The 24,548-nt window shown below is 36.7% G+C and overlaps 1 protein-coding gene across 2 annotated transcripts in view; it reads left to right on the plus strand.

Moving 5' to 3' along the window:
- Positions 1–24,548, plus strand: part of LOC135481950 (mucin-5AC-like) — a 47,849-nt gene that overhangs the window by 5,715 nt on the left and 17,586 nt on the right. The gene's annotated exons all lie outside the window — the stretch shown is intronic.

Raw genomic sequence — 24,548 nt, forward strand, 5'->3', positions numbered from 1 at the left:
CTGTGCAAAGAAATCAATCAAGAACACTTTCATTTTGCCTTTGAGTATTCAAAATCAGTGGTTGTAATTTATTCCTTACTACATTGTAAAATCTGTACTGAGCTTTTGTTGTAACTTTGGGTTATAACATTGCATGATTAATCACTAATGTATGGTGGATTTTGATAGTCACAAAGGAAGTTGAAACTTGTGGTCTGTTTGTTACTTGGACTTTGTATAACACTGTTTGACCTGTGCTTTTTGTACTTATTGTTTTTGTACTGTATTGCATTGCATTACAATGCTAAAATGAAACTACCTAAATGACCTAAAATTCGACCACAAAAGAGCATTTTTGGAGGCAAGTAAATGTCACGAGATATTACTTCTGGTACTAAAATTTACATTTTCCTAGTAGGATATCATCCTACCCTCCTAACACCTCTCAACGTCCCTTTCTAAACTCAGTGGAGTCTGGAAAAATGAGCAACTTACTTGTGGACGAAATGTTAGGTCATTAGGTCAAAGATCTTTGTCTTAGTGCAAGTTATGCAAGATAGTGCCTGATAGTGCCTTTTATCATGTGCTACAAAAGGTATGCAGTATCTTCTGTTACAGGATTTATGATGTTACATGCTCTGCTTCAAGGTTAGGAAGCTTCAAGGTTTCTTCCACTACAAGGATAGGACATGATACATGCATCTTCTGTTACAAGCTTAATGCAGCATGAGGTGAAAAATGTACATGTTTTTTCTGTTGCAAGGTTACAAGATAATGTCTCCTGCTACAGGGGTCTGAGATGATCAGTGGATTTGTATCTTCTGTTGCAAGTCTATAAGGTAGTCTTCTGCTACAAGGGTATGAGATATTTGAGGCCATAATGGTATCAGGCAATACCTGTATCTTCTGTTGCTAGGTTACAAGAAAGTGTCTTCTGCTACAAGAGTATGAGACAATACATGTATCTTTTGTTGCAAGTTACAAGGTAGTGTCTTCTGCTACAAGGATATGAGATATCTGATGCCATAAGGGTATCAGGCAATATCTGTATCTTCTGTTGCAAGGTTACAAGATAGTGTCTTCTGCCCCAAGGGTATGAGGTCATACATGTATTTTCCGTTGCAAGGTTATGAGATAGTGTTTTCTGCTACAAGGGTGCAAGGTATATTCTGGCACAAGGGTATAAGACTGTATCTTGCACTACAAAGGGTATGATATTGTATTTTCTGCTACAAATAGAATGAGTTGATATCTTGTTGTAAGGTGTAAGGTAATTCTATGGAGGGTGTGCGATTTGGGTTATAACATTGCATGATTAATCACTAAGCTAGCAAAGCTACAATCTAACACAGTTAGATTGTAAAAATGGCAAATCAGGGCTTTTAATGAAGAGCAATTCATCTTTTCCACAATATTCCAGAGTTAATAATGTTAACAGATATGTATCAAAAATAAAAATGGTATCAAAAACTGTCTTTGCACAGAACAGTAAGAATGTGTTTCTTAAGTTGTATGCATGTACTTTTACTTTTGCCAAAGACAGGATTAAAATCTGAGTTGAATATTAACATCTGTATTCTGCTGATGGGGATCAATAGTCCTTCTTACAAAATGATTGGCAAGAACAGGTCATTCCTTTATACCACCTCGCCTCCACCCACCCCTTTCTCCCACCCCCTTTCCCCCACCCCTTTCCCTAACTCTAACACACACGCACACATGGGACGAATGTATAATCTTCCTGGATTTTTCCCTATCATGAATCCTAACAGGTAACTGGTTACTAACCACTAACTGCTTACATCCTTCATCTTTGACCAGAAAATGAGAAAGTGACAAGCAAAACACATCACAATTTATAGCTGATTGCCTTCAAGCACTGGTGTCATGCTTAACCAATACATTAGATATGAGAAGCCTTGTAGATAAGTACAAAGAGATAAGTCTACTTAAAGTTTACACCTGATGACCTGCGCCTGTTGTTGTTCGCTGGTTGGATAATTTACTTATTTTGATGGGATTTTTATCTGAAAGCATCAACTGTGTTTTCAGGCGGTAAAGCTTCAGCATGAAGCCAGGTTTCTGATTTGCATTTGATGTGATGATGTACGTTTATGACTTAGTTGATGATATTTGGTGAAGAGGGAATAATCCCAGTGCTTTAGAGAACCCTTTGATTACCAGCTGAACCCGGCTGGACCCAGTGTACAAAAGAGGTTATATACATTCTATAAAGTGTAAACAACCTGTAAATTTCTATGCTCTGTTAAAATGGAACTTCATTTACATGTTTGTTTGATTAGTGTTCATCTGTGGCTGAAGTGGTTAGCATGCCAGCATAGCTCAATGACAGCAGAAGCCTCTCACCAAAGCCATGGCTGTGAGTTCAAGTCCAAGTCAAGCTGGCTTCCTCTCCAGCCGTATGTGGGAAGGTTTGCCAGCAATCTGTGGATGATCGTGGGTTTATAAGAAGATGTGTATTTGATCTATATTGTGTAATACATTCTTGTATTAATAAAGTTACGGGCATCGTCAGTGATTACAATAGAGCAATGATAATCTTACAGATGATACTTGATATAAAGAAGTGGTTTCAGAGTGCTGTGACATGAACATGTATGGTAGCTTTGTGTTTACCGAGTCTTAATGCTAAGTGAAATTCTTCCCTTTGTATATATATCCAATTCTTTGCCCTGTGAAATATTCCACTTTGTTGATCTTCATGTGGGGTTGGTTTAACACTGCACTGGCTGTGTCGAGAGGAAAAAAGAAGACTATTTATGACTTTCTTCTGACAATCCAGCAAGTCTATGAAATTAACAAGGAATTTGTATCATTGGGGAGTCCTGATGGAGATATTATGCAAGCAGGAGTCAGTTTTCTGTTTGGTATGCAATGTTCTGTACAAGAAACCGCCTTATTACATAAGCAGGGTGCCTTTGCAATTTTGGTTTGATGGAATTATAGAACATCTCTTATCTCTTACTCCCACTGTATACATACTTTAGCCATGAAAATTGGCCTTTCAAACATGTATATACTTTAGGTAGGAAAAGAAAGAAATACAACTGCTTGAATATATTTTTCACAGGTCCAACAATCTTGAACTGGTCTAACCTTACTACATACAGTATCTAATATTGTTGAATTTCAGAAGAAAGGGGCATTATGTTGAACACCTGCTGCGTGGGAGTTAAGGGAGTTATTTCCAAAACCTGGACTTGATCAATATAGAGATGATAGTCTCTGTTCCATTTAAATACAATACCCATATATGCATATAACCATTAAACATGTAGCTGTCAGGTATGCGTGCGCTTCTGTATTGACTTCTAAGCCATGGAAGCAAGTTGTGTGTGTGTGTGTGTGTGTGTGTGTGTGTGTGTGTATGTGTGTGTGTGTGTATATATATATATATATATATATATATATATATATATATATATATATATACATACACACACACACAATTTATATATATATAGATATACACACACACACACATACACACACACACACACACACACACACACACACACACAACTTGCTTCCATGGCTTAGAAGTCAATACAGAAGCGCACGCATACCTGACAGCTACATGTTTAATGGTTATATGCATATATGGGTATTGTATTTAAATGGAACTTCATATATATATATATATATATGAAGGTCATTCATGTGATGCAGGCTCATGCACTTGATCAAGATGACATATACATTCACCAGAGCTTATACTTTCACCAGAGCTTGTGGAGTAGTGTACATTTGTATATTAATATTGTAGCATCGGAGGTTTTTGAAACATTTCTGTTGCAGAAAACATTTTTGGAGAAATTGGTCTCTTATTATAAGCACAACGCTAAAGTACATGTTGCTAAAAACAATGTGATTGACTGTAGTATGAAAAAAACTACAGCATAGAGAGTAAAACCAGACCAGCAACCACGGTGTACCCGAATACTAAATATATTCCGTTAATATCCATTTTCTTTCTAGAAACCTTGTAAAAATTGTGTATCATGAGTACATGCAATAACACATGCATCTGTATATTTTTGCTCTTACATTGCCATTCATAATATTTACAAGTTCGGATTTCTGTTTCTAATTGTATGAGTACCGCTGTGTAATGATTCATGTATGTACATAAAAGTTCAGATGGCTGTTTAGAACATTTAATATACAACAAGCTACTGATAATTAGATATAATTATCAGTAGCTCTTATAACAACTCTTGTCTCATCCATAAATCACACATATAGAATTTTTGGTCAGGTATGAAAAGTGAAACTTCAATGAAAAAGCCAAACACATCTATCAAAAAGAACATGCACATGGAAGTACGGTTTATTGAGAGACTAGCACTTCTAATTCTTCTTGTGAATATGCAGTTCAAACAACTTAAAGGTGCACTGTGTAAGGCACCTGGAAATAGTTTCATTGGATTTTACAGTTTGTGTATGTCCCAATGCCTTTGATCTTGTTACATAGACTACAAAACAAGTAACAAAACAATACATGTTGTTGAGTATATTAAATGACACTAGCTTGAATTGATAGAGGCATGGGGAGAGCCAGCCTGTCAACCAGCCAAGTGGGTTGGTGATATAGAAATACAGTTATTTCATAGAAGAGATACATGTAAGAAAATTTGTAACCTCTACATCCTGCTGCAACAAAACAGCCTCAAATAGGGCTTGCCAGCAATCTGTGGATGGTCGTGGGTTTTCCCCGGGCTCTGTCTGGTTTCCTCGCACCATAATGCTGACCGCCGAAGTGAAATAGTCTTGAGTACATAGTCTTGAGTACTGCATAAAACACCAGTTAAATAAATAAATAAATAAATCAAATAGGGCTCTTTGAACACAATGTAATTCAACTCTACTATGAATATGTGTTGGTTTATTTGATAGAGATTTCAGTCGGGTTGACAGGAATGAGGGGTGTGGTGCAGTAAATAAGGCACATTTCTGTTTAAGCCATCACTGATGATAAATTAATTCTCGAAACGAGGGTTGTTATTACACTAATGAAGAGAAATTAGCGAACTTGGTCAATTACTGAAGCAAACACATCTATTTTCAGCTTGATAATTGCTACCAGCATCCAGTGGACAATTTGTTTAATTCTTATACACAACTATATTATTTCCATCACATATTTATTCTTGTTGATGTTAAGTTTGCATGTTGTCACTGTCATCACTGGCCTCAGTGGCATTATGGTTTACCTACAGTTTTCAATAGGAACAATGTAAAATTTACCTGCTCATCACGTCTGTATTTAAAAAAAAAAACAGAACAAAACAAAAAAAAAAGTGCAAACAATCAAATCCAAGTAAAAGAAAATGGCCCAATTCATGCCTGCCAGAACCCATTAGCACTTGACAAATTTATGACATACATGTGCATTTACCTTATTCACATCTACATGTAGTCCACTTACTGGTGACCAGCACAATTGGTAGAGCGTCCGCTTCTGGAGCACCGGCCCGGATAGCACAGTTGGTAGAGCGTCCGCTTCGGGACCGGTAGATCCAGGATCAATCCTTGGTCGAGTCACACCTAAGACTTTAAAAGAGGAAGTTGTAACTTCCTCGCTTGGCGTTCAGCATGAAGGGGATAGTGCAACGACTGGTTGACCCGTATCAGTATAATGGCTCGGGCGGGGCGGCTTACTTGCCTTCGGTAAGTCGTCTCAGTGATGCAGCACTAAATAAAAGAGCGGTGGAAATCCGTCCTGCAACAAGGAGGCACATTACACGTGCATGCACCCTAATGATTCCTTCGTCGTCATATGACTGAAAAATTGTTGAGTACGACGTTAAACCCCAAGCACTCACGCACTCACTCCGCTTCTGGAGCGGTAGATCCAGGGTCCTTAAAGACCCTAAGACCTTAGAAAAGGAGGTTGTAACTTCCTTGCTTGGCGTTCAGCATGAAGGGGACAGTGCAACGACTGGTGGACCCGTATCAGTATAATGGCTTGGGGTGGCTTACTTGCCTTTGGCAAGTCATCTCAGTGAAGCAGCACTAGATAAAAGAGCGATGGAAATCTGTCCTGCAACAAGGAGGCACATTACATGCACTCTAAGGACTCCTTCATCATCATATGACTGGAAAATTGTTAAGTACGACATTAAACCCCAAGCACTCACTAGTATATTGACATTTAAGCTGAATTGGCTTTTCTTGTCCTATCAGGCCTAAGTTTTAAAATTTGTCCCCTTAGTACATGTGTATTTTCTTGATTGGAACTTAATAAAAATAAGTCAGTATACTTTGACACTGTTGGTGGGCTGGATCAAATCTGATGTCTTTTGTGTGGCATTTCAGTGGGCATGCACTATAATCACTTGTATGTGTACTGTGTATATCTGTGTGATGGAAATTGTTCTTGACATGCATAGGCACATTTAATTTTCTATATTTTGATGTACACATATGATATGGAATAAAATGATTTTGCAATTATGTGAAATGAAGTGATCTGCCGAAAAGTGTATGCATGCCGATAAATTTCCATTAAATTGCAATCATATATTTGTTTGCTTAAATTTTGTATGGACTCATTTATACCAGGAGAGACTTGCCATAATTTACCTTGATTAAATCGCTCAGGGTGAACCAATGGGATTGCATGTCTGAGGCTTCAGCGAAGTTCAAAGGGAAATTAAGAAGAAGTGAGATGAAATAGCTTTCAGCAGTGAGTACATGTTATTTCTTGTGTATGTGATAAACCTTTGATACTGCATCTTAGAAGAAAGCCCAGGGGTTTGCCCAGGTCTGCAGGCCTGAACTGTGGCAAGTATAAAGCTCCATATAAAAGGATGCAGTTTTTGCTTGTCAGCCTTGGCAGCTTCGGGTGACTGAAGCTGATCACGGAGAAGAAACTGGGTCAGCCTCAACTCTTGGAGATGCCTGCTGTCAGGCGACAGGTTGGGTGAACTCCTGCCAATCATCATGGCCTCAGCTTTGATATATCGCCTCACAGAAATAAGGGTGGTTCTCGCCCAAACTCCCAGTTTTAGGGTATGAGTGCAGTGAGAGTATAGCAAATCTACCACAAGAGAATTGAGAGCCCCAGTTTGACAGGGTAGATTCAGGCCTCCCGTTGGAATTTCCACGCCCGTTTTGCGTTATTCACCCAGTTAGTGGAGCAGACCCATTTTCGGGGCGACGAGCAGTATTGATTGTATCTGTTTCTCTCAATACCATAGTATGAAAGGCAATTGATTCTGGGGCCAGGCTGTTTTTCGTCTAGACCACGGTAATGCCACGCTTGTAGGGATTTGACCAGGATAGCCTGAGGTTACATGTCAAGCCAGTGAACTCCAGAACATTGTAAGTTATCACCCTCTTCTACACAAATTGCCAGACAGATACTTAATGGTACACTTAGGTCATGTTATACCAGGTGGCTGCCTTGCTGTCTATACCACTTGCTTGCTATCTTTGATGATCCATTTGCGCTCTTAATCATGCATAACAGTATACGTGTACATGTCTCAGTACACACTACTTGATGTTGACAAAGTGTCCTTTAACCTTATTTATAGTTTTGTTCGAATAAATTTTCTTTCAAACTTTATTCTTTTGAAACGACTTTGATATTTTTCATTTGCATATAGTAGAATCACTGAAGTGTTTATACCTTGACCTAATTACGGCATGGGAAATCTGTATATTTTCATTATATGTGTACATGTATGTAGGGCTTTTTTTTTTTTAAATTATAACTGAATAACCATAATATGAATGAACCATTAAAATTAAAGTAAAATTAGCCACAAAATCACTTTAGATTTAAAACATTGATGCTGTGTCACAAGCATTCATTTAACATTGATGTTTCCATTGCTATCAGTAGGGGCACACTCGGACATTTTGAGGTTTCAGTTAAGAGAAATGTAAAATTTCTTGTACTTCAGAGCATATAATGTATGAAAGTCCACATATAAAAATATTGCCCACTGGGGCCTGGAGCTCCATTTGTAGGTGTATTAAACTTTGTCCAAGCTTGCATACATCTTATTACTTATTTTTTACCAACCTGTCTTTTAAATTTGCATGCATCTTTCCACTATAGTAGGATTGTTCCATGGTATTATGACCTGAAAAGGGCAAGATATTTCATGTACACACACTTTCATGAATCATAGCTTTGATGATAGCCTATAATTAGAATTATCCAAATCTGGAGGTTCAGAGTTTGTTTCTGCTAGCACACTCACTGTAATACATACATATGGCTTGTATAACTTTGTCTATCAAATGGAGAAGTGGCTAGTCTTTGTCTTTTTAGTACAGGGATTCTTGGCCTGTAACCCTAGCGAAAAGTGGTTAAGCCTGTGATGAACATTGAGATGAAACCATGTTGCCCTTAAAGCCAGATGCTGTTGGCAAGATCCATTGTGGCCTTTAGGGAAGTAGGTTAATGTAACCCCCTACTCTCCCCCCCCCCCCCCTAAATTAAGATTGCACTCTGTAGAAACCATAATTGACAACTACTAGAGGTCTAGGATAACTTGTTTGTTGTAACTGAAACCCTGTGTTAACTTGGTACAAATTCAATTATAATGCTCCACGGTGGCAGCTGAAAACATGTCAAATGCATCAGTGTACAGACTGCCATCAAATTGTGTCTGGAACTTGCTTTTTATTGGATGTTTTTTGGCACAATATCGGCTAGAATGTAAATAAGACCCCTCTCTCTCTTCAATACAGCTGACTATTTATACTTTTATGTGTTGGCTAATACAGTTTCTGAGGCTTTTAGTACATGCACATGTATGTTTAGTTATTTTTAGCTTTATTGTAGACAAAATGGTAAGCCAGCATGTACAAGAATTGAAAAATCAAAAAATGGTACAAGATGTTTTAATGTATATTTATATGTAAATGTGTAGGTCAGACGACATTTTTTTTGTGGGGATTATTAAGTGGAAACATCAGAAGGGCCATTTTTGTTCATTGCGGTTCATTATTTGTTAATTATTCATAAATGGTCTCTCAGTGACTTTGGATACATACATGATGTAAGATAAATCCTCACTACTTCGTAATTCTTGCTGAATTTGAAATTTTTATGATTTCAATATTTTGCTGTGACAAGCTACTCTGAATAAGTTGCTTTGTCAATTTTGTTTTTACAGTCTGTATTTGAACATGGGCTATTCACTTAATGATTGGCCTATGAGTTCCAGGCTACATGAGCCGTCCTGTAGCTACTGCAAATTTCTACTTTGTCTGATATGGTTTCATGAAAATTAACTTTTTGCATTGTAATAAAAAGGAGATTATGATGTTTAAGCATTGCAGAAAAAGTTGTAATCGTGAAGTTGACATATTACATATTTTTTAGAATTAATGCAAATATTTTAATATTTATTTACATACTCGTGCAATTCCCATCTGATCCTTTTTGTTTGGGTGCAGTTTTTTAGGGATTTCAAATTTAGAGACCCCATATTCTGGACAGTGCAGCTTAAGGGTTATTGTAATGCTATTAATGAGAGTTTTATTGGTCATAGGGGAAAAGAATTCACCCAGTATTCTGCTGTGTTATACAGCATTTATGTATGTATACATGGAAAATGACTGAAGATTAGACACCACACACTGGAATAGAGAATGTACTGTATCAACTCTTATTGATCTCACTACTGCCATGACTTCAGAACAGCTGTGACACTTGTGTTACCTACAGAAATTTGCTTGTAAGCCTGTTTACACAATTGATTAGACCATCATATGAAAGTCACAGATATTTCATGAAGTTGAAACACTTGTTTAAATTAGGTTAATTGAGCTATCGGCAAAAGCAAGGTACTGAATCAGGTACACATTACGTGTGTGCACATGTTATCAGGTTTGCTCAACGGCTCATTAATTTTCTGCTGATTTACATACCAGGGTTTTTATTAATTATGGAGAAGGTCAAAATCAAAATGTAGGTGGCTGTATTGAGTTTAACATGCATGACAATATAGACCCCGAGTACTAATGATGGTAAGAGGAACGGCAAACAAAACGATTTTCTGGTGGATTTACTTCTTTTGAAAAACTGCCATACATGGGCACACAAAATGAGAATATTTGACTTAGTATCTAGAACAAATTTGTCTGACTTGGTATCCAGGAAGCTATATATTTGTATGATGACCTACATTAGCACAACTGACCTGTTGTGATATCTTTACTGAAAGTAAGAAATGTTCTAAATGTTTGGTTGAATGGGTAATATTGGAGAAATGTGCCGTGTGTGTTGTTTCCTTTTGGCACGTATTTGCATAGCTGGGCCCTGCTTTCACAAAACTTTGAAAAACTTGTCTCACAAATGATGTTGCCTTGCAGTACTATTTCCTAGACAAGATCATTTACAAAAAATCTGACATACAAATTTTGTGAAAGTGGCCCTTAGTGTTAAATCTATATTTACTTGGATATGCTTGAACTTAGTTTATAAAACTAAAGTTTTCAAGAATCATTTGTTGCCAACCCATTGTGCATTTATTTTTGTTTCTAGTTTATACATTTGTGATGAGAGGAGTGAGTCACATGTATGGTCTGTTATTTTTTTTTTTTTTTTTTATAGATAATTAAAAGGTTTGTTTGTAGTGTTTTAGTGAAAGAAGAGTGTACTTAAAATTTGTGTGCAAATGTGGGAAGCAGGGGGAGGTAACCAACTCTCGAGAGGCCTTCCAGCTGGAATGAAATTCAGACAAAAATAACTTGGCCCATGTGTTACATGTAGATCTAAGAGTGTACAAATATATATATATAGTAGAATTTATTAGTTGTATCAAAGCAGCACAAATTTCAGATATTGTACTTTTGTATACAATGAGTGTTCATTTTTATTAGGTGAATCAAATAATCTCTATATGGATTTATTTACTTGTGAATTTTTGGTCATTGAAAAACATTGCCTTTGGCATCGTCATGTGAATCATTTTTTGAACAGACTTGAATTTCATGATGATGTGATTGTATATGTATACAAATGTAGATGTTTATTGGAGAGCTAGAGCATCATTTACTCGGGAACACCATTGCTAAGAATACATTGCTGTACCAAATCTGTCATGTTTCAGTTTTGTATATGATACTGATGAAACACACACGTGACAGACTTAATGGCTGAGAAGTTGTGATCTCTAGGTGATATTCACATCTATCTGTTGATGGATCAGCTCTCCATATTGGCCAGGCTAAAATGGATCCATGCGGCTGTCTTTAACCTCCATCAGTGTTGACCCGAATCGCCGTCCGATATCTAGGCCAATTTATTCCGGGTTGAGCAGGCCATGTTTACCTGAGATTCTGTGTCTAGCAGCACAATATGCAGGCAGATACATGTAGATTCCTCTCTTCTTCTCCTGTTGCTGGCCACATATATTATTCAGTCTCAGTCCTGTCAGTGAATCTTCTTGTAATTTCATAATAGATAATAAAGCCCATAATCTGTCTGTGAGAATTACAGCTAAGAATTTAAAGCCAAGACATTATTAAAAAAAACACATTCAACTATAAATTATTTGTATAGGGATGTTTTTGACCCACAAAAAAAATTTGCCACATAAACGGCAGAAACAGAGTTGAAATTTGTTTTTTTGACCTACATATTTTGTGATAGTGTAGAAATGTCTATATATTTTATTCATGGCAGAATTGTTTTCCATTAATAATTTTAGCTGTCTTTGGTGAAAATCCTTTCAATATTTGTATACCTTTTGGCACTTGTTTTGAAATAACCAGCTCCTTTGATGCATGTTGGAAATGGCTTCAGGCTATGATTTTGTTTGCTACGTGAAAGGTTAGGTAAGTTGATTTATTGCTGTGATCTTAAAAGGATATCGTGCTTCATGTGCTCACATATTAAATGCTGCCTGCTTGGATATTAAAGAACAGGAATTAGGGAGATAGCCTGTGATGTCACATTGTCAGCTTATATTACCGTTAATCTATGGAGGCAAATGGCTGATATTAAGAACGCACAGTGTAAGGGTATGGTCTGTGACTGTAAAAGTTAATATGCAGCTTAAGAATACATAGAATGTACATGTATACATGTTTGTATGTCAGTTAGAATCAGATCATTGCAAGGATTGAACAGTTTATGATTCCAGGGAAATCTGCGCCTTGAGTTGTGTTCATGTACAGTCTTGTTATATCCGTAGTTAAACGTGTGTTTGGTGACTTGTAGTAATGGTGTAAATTAATCCGATTCATTTATTTTGTCTTTTGTTTTTTGGGGGTTTCTTTTTTTTTGCCCTAGCTCTTAGTGCTGTATTTTAATGAAAGTTTTTATTTTAATTTATACATGTAGGCCAGTGTCATTGCATACAAAGATATAACAACTAAAATAGGCTATACTGCAGTATCTATATCAACAAGTGATTTGTTGATTATTTTGCATGATAAAATTAGTAACATGTATATATATTACACTGTATTCACTAAGACCAGTATCTTAATAGCAGTAATGTGCTATGTGATACTCGACGTCAGAAAACCAAAATGAAAACTCTCAAAAACTGCTCTCAATAACCTCCCTTGTGAAACGACAGCAACCATGACGTAAATGTGAGGTTAGCTTTTGAAGCATGAAACTACCATAAGTGGGGCATGGCCTATTATAGCATGCAGTATATAGGCTATGTCACGACAGTGACAAATATTTTCCAGGCAACAGAATGTGATATAGCAACCTGTGACAGTCGCAGAAATGTCAAGCTCATAGATTAAGGCTACAGTTTCTTGATTGGATTATTTTGAGGTTTCTTAATTGTAAAAACTAATTTGGCTGCTGTATTTTTAAATAGAAATTGCATTAGGATTTGTTGTATACCCTTTTTTTTTTTTTTTTTCGTCATTTTTTCTTTCTGAAGTTGTGAATTTGTACAATTTCATATGGACCCTTGCATTGATTGAAACATACGCCTACATTTAGCATGGACTTGTATGATTACTCATATTTTTGTCAACGTCACTGCAGGGGAGAGAAAGTTGATGGCAAGCATACCCGGATTCCGCAATTATATCCGTGAAATTACAGTTGTGTGGAAAAGCAAATCATGATATATTACAAGACCTTGTGTAGGCAAAATGTCTTGTAATAAATTCTCATTTGCCTGTAGCCTTTAGCCTCTAAAAAACTATTTAACGGGAAGGTAATCAAACCTTTATTATCCACCATTAAAAGGTTTCATCTGACCTATATGTACTGATTTCCCACTCAACATTTTTTTTATGGGCTTAAATATCACTTGGTCAGATGATATCTAGGTTTGTTCCACTATACATGTGCAAGAACATTCGGCATGCATTTCATTGTGGTACATACAGAATTATAAGTGGGAGGATGTGGAAAGCAAACTACATGACTATAACCACCATCTTTGAATGCGGTGAAAAATTAGTGGAAAGTATAACAGATGTCTTGCTCTTACTTGTCTCTGGCTATTTGGGCTGTTCCTAACACAAAGTGAGGTAATTAACCACATGCTCCATTCAGAAGTATGATTATATTAGGAATATGTTAAGATCAGTTTAGCTTTTTAATATTGAGGAGAGTGTTGAAATTGGGCTTTCCCTACATTAAGAAATCTCTGAGGTTTAAGAGTGCTTGGGGAGTTCTTGAAATGGTTGTCATGAATTACATGTTTATATAACATCTCTTTGTGGAGTATGGGATTTAATTGTGTATTGTTGTCAAATTTCTCTCGTTTGAATTGCTCATATCTACTTTTGCCTTTGTAAATGTATGTGCTTAATGACTGGAATTATAGGATTCATTGTCTACAGCACATGTGCTATAAAAATGTGTATGATGATGGGGATGCAAATTGCAAAAGCATCGTCTTTTAATTATCAAGGTTCATCAGATTTTTGTGGATGTCTGTGGTTGCCCACTTTGTTTCGACTTTTTTTTTGTCTTTTCTTCAAGTACAGGCTGTACAGAGAGGAAATTTCACCAGTAAATGTTGAATACTAAAATATCACATTTTGTTTTATCAGGATATATGTACAGTACATTTATAAACATCTTCAAGTATTTACAGTGCTACAATTTAAAAGAAAGGGAATCCAGGGTCAATCCTGGGACGAGTCACACCTAAGACCTTATAAGAGGAAGTTGTAACTTCCTTGCTTGGCGTTCAGCATTAAGAGGATAGTGCATCGATGGATTGACCCGTGTCAGCATAATAACTCTGGTTTGACAGCTTACTTGCCTTCGGTAAGTCCTCTCAGTGAAGCAGCACTACTGTTTAAAGAGCTGTGGAAATCCATCCTGCAACAAAGTTTCACTTTACACGCATTCTAAGGACTCCTTTGTCTTCATGTGACAGAAAAATTGTTAAGTATGATGTTAAACCCTAAGCACTGACTCACTCCTGAGGAATATCAGCGATCTGAACTGATTGGGAAACTGCTAAGTTATGAACTATTAAAAAAACACAAAACCCCTTAACAGAGTATGGCTTATGACTCTGTGGTCAATATGTTCACACTTGGTAGGTCATTCATGTTTGCAGGGTAGTCATGTAAGGCCAGCAAAAAGGTAACTCTGTACCCACAGTTTTATTGATTTGTCGTTAGCTTAAGATAGGATTACAATGTTTAACATATTCCGTGGGTGTAGTGGACTACACATTGGGTGGGCGGACTCGCACGAGAGTACATTAGGCTACAGATATTCAGTTACCTGGGGTATGTCTTCACACGTGGTTCCCTAGTGTCTGTTGCAAACTACATGTAGATACAGGTACACATGTATAAGGCTCTTTGTTTTCATTGGCTTAGTATCCAGATGTGTTCTTCATAGTCTAGAGTTAGAATGTTGACCTACATGTATATATCCTTACCTGTAGATGATGTTCACCAGGACCATAGCTATAAAAAAAAAGTTGAAGGTTCTGATCTCAAACTTTAAACAGGACATTTTGACTAAGCAGAAAGAAATGTTGTAAGGTGCAACTCAGAGTGATGCTGTTTGTGAATGAAAGCAGTTTGTATGAAAACTTAAATTCCTATTGGTAAACTGTCATATTTTTGTTCAATTTACTTCCTAGATTTAATAAAGCTTGATTACTTTTGGAGCGCAAATGTTTTCTGGAACCAACATGGGTCTATAGATATGACCTTGTTCACAGAAATTTGTTGATTTCTCTTTGGATCCTCATCGGTCTACTCTTGCTGTTCGATCAATTATTATGGCAATCAAACTAAATCAAATACATGTACATACATGTATCTCATTCAAGAACATAACTCCTCAATCAAGAACACAACTCCTCAATCAAGAACATGTGATTATGTGTATGTCATGCATGAAAAATACATGATGTACATCTAAGTCTATTTGTCACATTTTGGTAATAAAAACTCTTTAAGTTGTATTTGTAGATCACACTTTTGTGTGGGATACTGTCTCTTATTGTGGCACACATGTACATGTGTAATTTTTTTTTGTTTTTGGTAAACCTATTTGAATTCCTCAATTTCACAAACTTGAAGCAACTTATGAGGACATACATGTATGTATAAAGTATGCCTTCACGCTGTAAAATATTTGCAAAATATGCCAATACTTTTTGTTGATAATAACATATTAAAAGGTTGAAGGATCTAGGGTACATTTTTTTATTTGAAAGGCCAGACATGCCAGTTGAGCCTTTGGACCTGTTCCACAAACAGCTCTTCATGTACAGTATACGTGACATTTTACATGCATGTTCCAAGTGATATAGGTGTTTACTTTTGTAAAAGAAATGGCCATCAGGTCGAAAGCTAGTCCATTGCCCAAAACACATACATGTCCATGTGTTCTCCACAAAATGGCTGCAATATTGCCGAAGTGGTCTGAAAACATAATCTTACATTCAAAACATGTATGCGTGCGTCTTTAATAATGATCATTCTAATACATCTCATTGAAGCATTTTCTCAGAGTAATCTGTTGTAATGATTTTCCCTGGTGACGGTCATCTTTGAGACAAGTTGCTGTTGAGTGCATTGCGCAGAGGAAACTAAGTCAAGTGTTGTGCACGTAAGAGGTCAAGTGACCTAGCTACATGTATAGCTCCTGATGTGACATGTACATGTATTTGTAGTAAGCATTGAAACATTTAAATAATATTTTTTGTATCAGTGTCCTACCACTATGTACATGTACATTAATAGTTTCAAATGTTTATTTGTTTTTATGTGTGCATACATTTACATGTACATCTACATGTAGAGGCTGTCTTGTTGTTGTATTACATTGTGTATAATTTTCATTGAGGATGAAAACCAGCACTTCAGGGTACATGTATATGTCATGGTACACTAATTATTAAACACAGCTGTGTAATCTTATTGATCTTACACTTCAACCACTGTAGGAATTAGAGAAAGACAAAGATAATTTTTTAGCCGTGTTTGTTGTTCAGGAAAAGCTCCTATTCTGTACATGTATACTCACTGTCTAGCTGAATGGCTACTTGTAGATCTACATATAGCTTGTCACTTCCGGTATCCTCGGTATTGATGTCTCAGAAGAAAAAGCATTAATAGTATATCCACAGCGGAACTTAGCTGGCATTTGATTGGCAGTGGGCAGCAGGATCGCAGACTCAAATACAGTTCTTTTTACATCAACATGCGTCTCAAATTTAAACAAATGCATACTCTGTACCTCTTGAAGGACAGTGATATACTTGACGAATGCTTGTTGCTATAGTTCTGTAAGCAATACGTGAGAAATGGTCTTTTTATGAGCAGACCATTTCACCTAAAAGACTTTCTTGTCCTAGTTTCTCTTACTGTTCCACCGTGTCATGTCAAAGATGGCTGAGCTGTATACGTCTTAAGATTGGAGGAATAGAGTTTTTGTGATGAAAAAAGAAAAAAAAGCTTTTTTACAATTTATCGCCCTTAGGAAAGAAAGCAAGCAAACATCTTAAAACAGCAAATAGACCATTTAAATACGGGTTGTAATGCATAAATGTCCTCTTTCAGACTTGCATCTTTTATATTTAGTTTACATGCATTCATTTTTGTGTTGTTTTGGTGGTGCATATCAATATCGTGTCTCCATACGGATGCTTGGTCAGGATTCAGAACCGCACGCTAATGTATGAACTGGTCTCTTTGTAACATTTAGGTCAACACTTTCCTTCTGTGGGATAAAATGTGGGACATATAAATTGACCGGTATGAATTGAACCGAATTTTTGCATTTGTCTGGCTTTATCTCTTGTCCTGACTGTTCAAATATGGATAGCACAATATAGGATGTATTTTTTGACCTACACCTTAACCCAGTATTAGGATAGATGTATTGACTATTGGGGCCTCCGTGGCTGAGTTGGTTAGCGTGCTAGTGGAGCGTAATGACCCCAGAGCCTCTCACCTATACGGTCGCTATGAGTTCAAGTCCAGCTCATGCTGGCTTCCTCTCCGGCCTTACATGGGAAGGTCTGTCAGCAACCTGGGCTCTGCCCGGTTTCCTTCCACCGTAATGCTGGCCGTCTTCGTATAAGTGAAATATTCTTGAGTATGGCGTAAAAACACCAATCAATCAAATCAAGTGCGTGAACTGTCTTGCACGTTTATGTCAACTACTTGTCAACTGTGAGGTAATTACATATCTGTGTCAGTCTGAATATTCGCCATATTGTCATCATATATACTGTAACTTTTCAAAATTTTTGCTTTTTTTCATAATTTTTACAATTATATTGATGTGCCAAGAATATTTAAATTAAACTCATTGTTGATATAATTGTAACAGCTACATAATTCATATGCGACCAGTGATTCACTAAGATAGACTTTCCAGACCAATATTCGAAACACAAACCACCAAAGAATGGAGAAAGTGCATGTTTGTATGAAGTAAAAAAAAAAAAAAAAAAATAGGACACTGACCTGTAAAATATTGTTGTAAAGTTTGTTTCAATGTGGGGAAAGTCTCTGTTTGAGGGATGTTAAGGTGGTCTCGCTAAGCCTGTAAGTTCAGTGTTGACGTCATTTCAAAACATTTGCAACCATTGATGGATGGAAAACATGCATGAAATAAAGAGGTAATTTTGAGTTATAAAATACATGTATGCCCAACAAATGAAAATCTGTTGAACATTTTTTTTTTTGTTTTTTGCATAATTTGCCCTCATGTTTGTAATCTTCATGTTAGAGTTGATTGGCCCTGATAGCTCAGTTGGTAGAGCGTCCGCTTCGGGAGCGGTAGATCCAGCGTCTAGTCACACCTGAGACCTTAAGACTTTAAAAGACGAAGTTGTAACTTCCTCGCTTGGCGTTCAGCATGAAGGGGATAGTGCCATGGCTGGTTGATCCTCATCAGAATAATGGCTCGGACGGGATGGTTTACTTGCCTTCGGTAAGGCATCTCAGTGAAGCAGCAATAGATTAAAGACTGGTTGAAATCTGTCCTACAACAAGGAGGCACATAACATACACACTAAGGATTCCTTCATCGTCATATGACTGAAAAATTGTCCTGAAATGAAATATAACTAAAAAAGTACAACGTTGAACCTCAAGCACTCATTCACTCATTCTGTTAGAGTTACTTTGACAAATTCTTCAATGAAAAATGTGTGTATTAGGGAAGAAGTACACTATTGTAGATCAGTTGTCATTAAGAGTTTATTGCCTAACTGTTAATGTTTTTCTGTTTTTCTTGTCACTGAAAAGTCTGCTGATCTGGATTGACAGTTTTTATTCTTCCCTTTTTTAAAAATATCTCATCCCTGCCCACATTGGTGTGAAATGTCTGTTTGAAGTCTTTCGGCTAAGATCTGAGTCATAAAAGAGCAGGTCGATTCCGTTAGCTACGTACACTGGACACAAAGCAGGGAAGATATAGATTCTGTGCAAAAATAGCAGCCAGCTGCTTCACTGCACCCACTTAACCATTTTAACCGCATTGGGGGATTTGTTATTTCCTGAGCTAGACTGTTTAGAATACCAGTAGCAGACAAGCCATGTTTTCAGCGATTTTCACTTGCTCTGGCTACTGTTTTATGGCATTGAGCCTGTTTTGATTGAGCCAGATCTAGAGCAGAGATCTGGACAAATATTTGCAGTTTGTGCTCGAGGACATCCCGAGGGATGGCTGTAGAAAGAGGAACAAGTGCAAACTTAAATAGAACATTGTCGGTTTCTTGCAAGGGTGTGCAAGACGAAATGTGAGTGTGAATACCATAACTATCTGTTAATAGGCTTATAAATATACAGGTTTGAGCATTGATGGCAGATAATGGGGGGAAACTTCATCACAGAATGGATCTTTCTCTGACAGTTTCCCATACTATTGATACTAAGGGGCCATTTTCTCTGCTTCGCTGTTTCTATCAGCAGTTGCACTTTGGACCAGGCATAGAATCCATACATTGTATAACTACATGTGTAACACTTTCAGGTACTGAAATGTGGATTCCCATGATGTTGGTGTTAGTGTCATTTATGATCGCTTCATCAAATAGTCACTTTTTGAATCACATTCAGTTCAAACTCACATTAATATGAAAATGTTACTCACTTAGAGTGTCATTGTCTTGTTTGGGCATTGATTTTTTTTAAAATGTATTTCTTGGTGGTCACACAGGTAGAGTCACTTACACTTGTACAGGTCTGCAAGCAACATGCAGATGGTCTTGGGATCCCCTTGAGCTCTGAGCAGCTTCCTCCCACCATAATGCTGGCCACCATTGTATAAGTGAAATATTCTTGAGTACGATGTAAAACACCAATCAAATAAATAAATAAAATAAATACACTTGTACATGTACCTCCTCGTTTTCATTATCTGTGGCTTGAAGAAGAATTCTGTAAAGGTCATACTGCATTATCTTTTTTGTAAAAGGATTATCTTCTGATGGTCTTGCATGTCATCATGGAAATTCATCATTTGAGTGATTACAGATTCCTGAAAGATGATTTGATCACCAGATAGACACAGGTCTTGGAGTGGTCTTGGCTTCTGAAATGACCTTTGATGTCACAGAACCACCTGCATTCTATAGCCGATTGATACGCATTGAATAAATAAGAATGCTTTGTGATCGGCTTTTTGACTGCTGTCAAAGAAGTGAACAGCTTCAATGAATAGTGATTGATATTAGAAGGAGGTCATCTACCGAATTTTCACTCTGTGTAGATCTCTAAATCTCTGATAGATGCGGTCTACCAGTAAACAAGATTATAAATCTGAAAAGTATTGGCAGGAATGCCAGCTGTATCCTGTGATTCAAGGCATATGGGCATTTGCTGATAGATTGGTTTACACACACATGTATACACATGTGTAGATTTGTCTGATGTGACTTAAAACTGTACAGCATTCTGGATTAAAGACAGAGCAAAATAATTCTGTGTTTTCCTTCTTGTTTTGTTGTGAAACATGGTAAAAAATCGAAGTATGCCTGTTATTTTGGGCATTTATTACAGTACATGTACATGTACTTGTGAATTATCAGATTTTTAACCTTATTACATGTAAAAACAAATGCATGCATCCTGTACATAAGGTGCAAGTGTTGTAAATTTGTGAGAAGATGGAAACATAATTGTCAGTAATACAGACATTATTAATGTGAGGGACAAATATCTCCATGGTTGGAACCAGTATTGCACAAGCTAGATTTGTTTGTCCTAAAATCAGGCAGACAAGCGACAAATTGGCAGCATTGTGTCAAGAAAGACGGTTGCAGAACTATAGCAGCCTGGAAAGTAAAAGTTGCATTTGCGTCTGATTTTTAAATGTCAGATGTCACTTTGTCAAGAGAAGATATTGATTGGATACAACAACAAGCTATTCCATTGAGCTGAGCCATGGGGAAGCCATTTTACTGAAGCTATAAATTATGCACTATAAAACCAGAGATTTCTGTACAGCTATTGTAGTGAAGCTCGTGGTTTTTACAAGAAGTAAAAGTGTACTCCGTGTGCACTGGTGATACTGTCTGAACGAGGTGGCCAGAAAAAGCGTGGCCAAGAAAAACCCTTTCAAGGGGCCAATCCATTAGGATATACATGAATTTTAGGTCAACCAGTATAAAAAGAAATCTACAAATGGCATGGATTTATTTAGCTATATCTTATTACTGGATAGTGTAATACCAGAGATGCTCAATTGCCCTGTTGGGAAAAACATTTGAAAACCATAGGTGAAATGATACAGTCCTGTATTTTTCCATTTGTTTTCTTTTGTTATTTATTTTTTCACTTACAGTTGTATAGTGGTACTTACATGTATATGAACACATGTACTATTCCGCTTTTGTTCTTCACAGGAGTGTCAGCGTCATAATTTGACATTTTGTGGTAGTTTTTCATGGCAGAAGGGGGTTTTTGGGGGTTTTTTTTAGGATTTTCGATGTGAATCTTTGACGTTAATAGCTGTGAAGACCTGTTCTGATTAAGTGAGGCAGGATTCCATGTATGTCATCACAGTAAACAACCCTAAACTAGAGTTTCCAAAATTTTTATTCCATCGAATGCATGTCAAAAAGACTGCTAAGAGTTAAATGTTTCAGTGTCAGTAGTTCTGTCTAGCTGTCACTCCAACAAAGCTAACGTTCAATGCAGGCTCTAAAATAAAATGGTAATCTTCAAAGCAGTTTATATCTTTTTCACTGTTTACAGCACACACAAGTTTCATAAAACGTTCGTCTAGACTCAGACTTCATGAAGCTAATTAGTGGAGTAATTTACAATGTTTACTGTTTACATGGTAGACAAGAGCTGCTCCTTCTGATTATTATTGATTGTCATACTTATCCACTGACACGTTCTGACATACATGTGCATGTAAAAATGCTCTTGGTGCTTTTTTAGACAAGTACAGAAGGCAGATGGATGGTTTATTTTCTTGTATCACTTTACAACTGGAGTGTACATTGTCCAAAGTAAAATGACAGGCTGCCTGCAATGTGCTTTTCCCTACTTAGAACATCTCATTGCTTTCTGTGAAATCCGTTTGAAAGCTTTCTTTCTTAAAAGTGAATATATCAACAGTTTATAATGTGAAAATGTTATCACATTCATGCAACCTATGTAAACATCACATATACAGAAAGGTGTTTATAATGATCATAACACAGTTTGTAGAGGATATTGCGCAGTGAGGATACCATAAATAATGTTTGAGCAAGAGGTGGAAATGATAACCTTCGCGTCTCGTGGGTTATCATTTCTACCTTTCGTGAGAACAATATTTATGGTATTCAACCTGTGCAATATTCTATTAATTATTTATGTCCTGACATTTTCTCAACATGTATATAAATGTGTATCAGTTTATCTGTTGCATCAGTGAAAAAAATAAGCAATGTGCCATCTTCATCGTATTGATGATTCTATTGATTGCTGCAATTTTGTTCACGATGCGCTCACAAAATCTTTTTAGTTTTAAATGCTGACGGTAAGTAATTATACATTCTACAAAGGTGCTTAATGCTAATACAATATAGGTATTTACATAAATTAAGCACATGAAGAATTTCTACCTCTTTGTTAGGCGAACTATATATTGCACAAAAGTCCACGGCCACAGGTTAAATGTGGGTCATGGGCCAAGGTGTCCAGCAGTGTAATAGCAACATGTAATAACAAAAGTGATATCTAACTAGTGAAGATATCATTTCTATCAGTGAAGGAAATACTGGGATTTCACTGATGTATACATAATAAGTACATGCATTACCCTGTGGTGATATAATAATAATATAATAATAATATAATTAATAATTAAAATTATTATATAATTGTGGTGTCAGTGTATTGCAAGTCACATATTATGGTTACGTTTACCAATGCATATATGTACATGTATAAGTAGAGTGTCGTGAAATATAAATGAAGTTACCAGAAACATCTATTAAAGTCTAGATGTTGAAATAAACTCTACATGTACCTATACTGTAGTTCAGTGTATTCTTTGCTACAAAATTAGAACATGCAATTGTTCATGATGAATGATACATATATAGTAATGGATTTAAATATTTATAAATTTATGCCCTGTTTGTTAAAGTGCAATTGACCTGGTTGTGGCACACCTAATTAATTTACCTGCAGCTTATCGTAAAAGGAAAAAAAATCATAGTGAATAAAATTCATAGAATTGAGTTTGTGTACAATCAATACTGGTGACATTGGATATTGTCCTAACAATATGGCACCATTTTGTCTTCCTTGACGGCCTACATGCAATCTACATGTACGTGTACAATAATGTGGGCGTAGTGCACCTGTGAGTTATACACTGTACAGGTAGGAATGTGATGAGACTGGTTTTCATGCACTGAAAGTCTCTAGGAAGAGAATCGCTAAAAAAAAATTGCTTGGTATCAGTTTCTTCTAAACTGATGTAGGATGCGTTGCAATTAAGATCCTGTATGTTTTAAGAGTCTGTTGTGCAGAGTGTTATTGGCGGTGCGTAGTACATGATTTGGTTTGCACTTTGAGGCCTGGTGAAGGGCACATGTGAATGGTCTTGTAGACCTCATATTGCGTAAGCACGATCAATAAAACCTGTGTACAGTATTTTAAGCCAGGGGAATTTGTTGGTGGGGTGTAGGGGCTGACAAAAACAACCTGGCCTACTTTGGTCATGTGTGGGAAAACTGGGTCAGCGTGGCCTAACTTTATTCCCCGAAGCTCAGTCAGTGGAGCTGCCTGTACTGAGCTGTTCTGCATGTGGATATGCAGTCTCCTCTTAACCCATCAGGTTTCTGGCTAACCTATGACTGAATCAGGCTTTCATGTATCGTTTTCAAGGTAAATATTGCAATTTTAAGAGATTTTACATTGACCATTTCCTTATCAAATGTGTGTCCATTGAAGACTGTCCCAGTTTAGTGCCTTTAAAGAAAGCTCTCAACACTTCACCTATTTGTACCAAAACAGGCTTATGGCTGTGGACTGATAAACAAGCAACCACCTGTTTCATGTATGAACAGGCTTTGTATGGGTGAGATGATTTAGTTTTTGAGAAAAAAAACACCACTAGTTTGTTTGGTTTAAAGGCATCTCAAAAATAATCTTTAAGTTTATTGCTTCATTTAACAACTTTCTCATTCAAATGACCATAAATGACCAAAAATTTCGTCCATGACTAACTTGCCATTTTTCATGATTCTGAGAGTTCTGTTGATTTTAGAAAGGTGTTTTGATGGTTGCATGGAACATGGTGGAAAATTGTAAATTTCAGCACCAAAAATAATATTTTTTGACATTTATTTGCCTCTAACAATGCACTTTTGCAGGTGGAATTTTAAGTCATTTAGAGTGAGTGTAATATTTTGGAACACACAGCTGATTTTAATAGTATTACAACATTTGGGATGGCTTTTGTATCAGCAAGACTGGATATGAAAAGTGACAAGTAACCCACATAGAAACTGAGTTTAATTAATGTTGGGTAATGTTTTACAAAGGTTGTACAGACTAGTGCCAAAGGTTCAGTTGTGTATATTTGTATCTATTGACACTAGCCCCGAAAACATTCACAACTGACACTGTATTTTGCTGATCTAGGTGTTTTATTCAAA

The sequence above is a fragment of the Liolophura sinensis genome, chromosome 1, assembly GCF_032854445.1.
Source record: "Liolophura sinensis isolate JHLJ2023 chromosome 1, CUHK_Ljap_v2, whole genome shotgun sequence".
Taxonomy (NCBI): Eukaryota; Metazoa; Mollusca; class Polyplacophora; order Chitonida; family Chitonidae; genus Liolophura; species Liolophura sinensis.